The 4,768-nt window shown below is 36.5% G+C and overlaps 1 pseudogene; it reads left to right on the forward strand.

Annotated features, from left to right (window-relative positions):
• The first annotated feature begins 933 nt into the window (after window positions 1–933).
• LOC126409260 (DNA-directed RNA polymerase subunit alpha-like) lies at window positions 934–2,291 on the forward strand (annotated as a pseudogene).
• Window positions 2,292–4,768: the final 2,477 nt, after the last annotated feature.

Here is a 4,768-nt window from a genome sequence, read left to right on the forward strand (position 1 = left end):
CCTACATTAGTTAATACTTCAAGGAGGTTACCTGGAATGAAAGAACAAAAATTGATCCATGAAGGTTTAATTACTGAATCACTTCCCAATGGCATGTTCTGGGTTCGCTTAGATAACGAAGACCTGGTTCTAGGTTATGTTTCAGGGCGGATACGACGTAGTTTTATACAAATACTACCAGGAGATAGAGTAAAAATAGAAGTCAGCCGTTATGATTCAACAAGGGGACGTATAATTTATAGACTTCGCAATAAAGACTCAAACGATTAGGTATTTAAATTTTCATGGGGATAAATTTTAAGGCTCAAACACTAACTTAAGGTGAATTAAAGAAAAGAGACTTATTTTCTTTCAAAGAGTAGATTCAGAATTAAGGAACAACAAATATGAAAATAAGAGCTTCTGTTCATAAGATTTGTGAAAAATGTCGACTGATCCGTAGGCGAGGACGAATTATAGTAATTTGTTCTAATCCGAAACATAAACAGAGACAGGGATAATATTTATAAAAAAAAAGAACTTCACTTTCTAAGAGACCTAATGTACAAATAAATAAAGAATTTGTTTTCACATGAAATGGATATATCCGTATATCTCTGACTCATATTTATGAGATGGCAAATAGAATATGACAAAACCTATACCAAGAATTGGTTCACGTAGAAATAGCCATATTAGTTCACGTAAGAGTGGGTGTAGAACACCAATAGGAGTTATTCATGTTCAAGCGAGTTTCAACAATACTATTGTTACTGTTACAGACCCACAAGGTCGGGTCGTTTCTTGGTCTTCTGCGGGTACCTGTGGATTCAAGGGCACAAGAAGGGGTACCCCATTTGTTGCTCAAACCGCAGCAGGAAATGCTATTCGTGCGGTAGTAGACCAGGGTATGCAACGAGCAGAAGTCATGATAAAGGGTCCCGGTCTCGAGAGAGATGCAGCATTACGAGCGATTCGTAGAAGTGGTATACTATTAAATTTTGTACGTGACGTAACCCCTATGCCGCATAATGGATGTAGACCGCCAAAAAAAAGGTGCGTTTAGAAATAAAAATGGAAAAGATTCCAATCCAAGAGAAATAAATAATTAAATGATCTCATCAAATAATATTATATTAGTATGGTTCGGGAGGAAGTACCAGTATCCACTTGGACGCTGCAGTGGAAGTGTGTTGAATCAAGAGCAGACAGCAAATGCCTTTATTATGGTCGTTTCGTTTTATCCCCACTTATGAAGGGTCAAGCCGATACAATCGGTATCGCGATGCGAAGGGCTTTACTTGGAGAACTAGAAGGAACATGTATTACGCGCGCAAAATCTGATAAGGTACCACATGAATATTCTACGATAGTAGGTATTGAAGAATCAGTCCATGAAATTTTAATGAATTTGAAAAAAATTGTATTTAGAAGTGATCTGTACGGAACTCTCGACGCATCTATCTATGTCAGGGGCCCTAGACACGTAACTGCTCAAGATATCATCTCACCACCTTCTGTAGAAATAGTTGATACTACACAGCATATAGCTGTCCTAACGGAACCGGTTGTTTTTTTGCATTGAATTAAAAATTGAGAGGGGTCGTGGATATTGTACGAGAACCCCAAATAACTATCAAGACGGAAGCTATCCTATAGATGCTGTATCCATGCCTGTTCGAAATGCGAATCATAGTATTCATTCTTATGGGAATGGGAATGAGAAACAAGAGATACTTTTTCTTGAAATATGGACGAATGGAAGTTTAACTCCTAAGGAAGCGCTTTATGAAGCTTCTCGTAATTTGATCGATTTATTTATTCCTTTTTTACATGCGGAGGAACAGGACATAAATAGAAATATGGAGGACAATAAAAAAAGGGCTAGTGTGCCCTTTTTTACCTTTGATGATGGATTGGATAATATGAAAAGAGAAATCATATTGAAACGTATTTTTATTGATCAATTAGAATTGCCTCCTAGGACTTATAACTGTCTCAAAAGGTCTAATATACATACATTGCTGGACCTTTTGAGTAAAAGTCAAGAAGATCTTATGAGAATTGAGCATTTTCGCGTAGAAGACGTAAAACAAATATTCGACATTCTACAGAAGGGTTTCACAATCGACTTGCTTAAAAATTCAACTCAGTTTGAATCCCGTTGAAATTTTTTTTTCATTTCGAATGAAAGCACGAAATGAAAAAATTATAAATGAAAGACTATTTATTAACTAGAAAATAATGAAATAAAATTTCTATTATTTTCTTATCTTTATCTTATTTCTTATTTTTTATAACTAAACTAACTATAAAATCATACTATAATTATTCTTCCTATATATTACAAATTATTATTCAATTCGAATTGAATAATAATTTGTAATATATAATCAATATACACACTAAAATATACACACTAACGAAAAAAGAAGAAACAAAAACAAAGTCTGTTTTGAATCTTCAGCATAGTCTGTATTCGTGGATTCTTCAGAATAGATCTATAATCAAATGAAAGAGATGTATCTAGGAGGATAAACTTTGAAGTATGCCTAACTAGATACATACGTAATATCCCGCCTTACCTTAGTATTTCAAGATCTATTTTAATTTGAAAAAGACCTAAAGTTAGAGACTTATCAATAGGTAATGTTGCTCCAATACCTAACCAAAGGGCTACTGCCGTACCAATCAAAAAGACTGTTGTAGCTACTGGGCGACGGAATGGATTTTGGAATTTATTAACATTTTCCAAAAAGGGTACTGTCAATAATCCCGCTGGTACCGAAACCATTAAAAGAACACCCAATAACTTATTGGGTACTGTACGGAGTATTTGAAATACGGGAAAGAAGTACCATTCGGGTAATATTTCCAAAGGAGTTGCAAATGGATCTGCCGGTTCACCAATCATTGATGGCTCTAGAACCGCTAGACCTACGTTACATGCAATAGTACCTAGAATTACTACGGAAAAAATATATAAAAGATCATTAGGCCATGCCGGTTCCCCATAATAATTATGTCTCATCCCCTTAGCCAATTTTGCTATTAATACAGGATCATTCAAGTCGGGTTTCTTTGTTATTGGGATAGGTGAATTCTTATGGATCCATCCCCCGAAAGAACCGGACATGATGATTTTTCATCATCCAGCTCGAGCAATAATCAAAGGAATGAAATGGATTCATATAAAATCCATATGCCATCCAGGAAACTATGTTCGTACAAATAAATGCTCAATACCCAAGTAGGCTTACATCGATCATGATCAAATGCTTTTTGGATTGTCTCATACCTTGTAATTGATGCACAATATTGTTTTTTAGAGTCTTCTTACGTACAAAGGATTTACTTGTTACTAATAAAGTCTAGCCTCGATTCTTCCTTAGATCCCGTGTTTCACTCCGATAGTATCATAGATCGGGGTCGATGCAGGGGAAATGAATGCATTCCCTACTACTATAAGTTAAATAAATGGAAGTGGAATAGATAGAACATAATCTGGATCATGCCACATCACTTATTCTACTAGATCTTACGAAGCCTATTCATGCATGACATGATTCGGGTCTGATCATAGAAAAGATTCTCCTCAAAGGAACCAGCCTATCCTCTTGCTCCGCAGGGGGGGCGGCGGTTGGAACAGAGACACATTTGTTTATGAATTCCAATGTGGCAGATAATATATCTGCATGGACCAATCAATAGTTCAAGTCATACACTCCCATAATCCATCCTCACCTCCGAGAATCCACTTCAACTGTTCGTATCAAATAAAAAATACTTCGTGGTTGAAGGGAAATATCCAAATAACATGTCTTATTCTTTTCAATAATCCATATTTATAGCAATGAAATACAAATACTATTTTTTTTGTTCCTACCCAAACAATATATTATATGATCTATTACAAATACCTATGCTCTGTCTTCTCTATAAAGGACCTGAAATACCTTGCTTACGTATCATTGAAAAGTGCATTAACATAAATACGGCGGTAAGAAGAGGTAATACAAAAGTGTGTAAACTATAAAAGCGGGTCAAAGTGGATTGACCCACGCTAGCACTTCCGCGTAATAACTCTACCAAGGGCGATCCCACTATAGGGATAGCCTCAGGTACACCAGTTACAATTTTGACTGCCCAATACCCAATTTGGTCCCAAGGTAAAGAATAACCAGTTACCCCAAAGGATGCAGTCAACACAGCCAGAACTACACCCGTAACCCAAGTCAATTCACGTGGTTTCTTAAAACCACCTGTGAGATAAACACGAAATACGTGCAGGATCATCATTAGAACCATCATACTTGCTGACCATCGATGAACTGATCGGATTAACCAACCGAAGTTGGCTTCAGTCATTATGTATTGAACAGAGGCAAAAGCTTCTGTGACAGTCGGGCGATAGTAAAAAGTCATAGCAAAACCCGTAGCTACTTGTACTAAAAAGCAAGTAAGTGTGATCCCTCCTAGACAATGAAATATATTGACATGAGGAGGAACATATTTACTAGTTATATCATCTGCAATCGCTTGAATCTCGAGACGCTCCTCGAACCAATCATATACTTTATTGAGATAGGTGAACCGAAGGCGAAGGGACTCCCCCTCTAAGAACCGTATATGAGAATTTTGTCTCGTACGGCTCAAGCGAAAACACCCCAATACTGGTTCTGGTTTCAACGTGCAATAGAAAAGAAAGATTTGAAACCTTTTAGAGACTTCACTTGATTCAATCTTTCCAGATAAAATGAGGGAACCCAAACTCTAAATCTCTTCTTTG

Source organism: Nymphaea colorata, unplaced genomic scaffold, assembly GCF_008831285.2.
Source record: "Nymphaea colorata isolate Beijing-Zhang1983 unplaced genomic scaffold, ASM883128v2 scaffold0001, whole genome shotgun sequence".
NCBI classification, from domain to species: domain Eukaryota; kingdom Viridiplantae; phylum Streptophyta; class Magnoliopsida; order Nymphaeales; family Nymphaeaceae; genus Nymphaea; species Nymphaea colorata.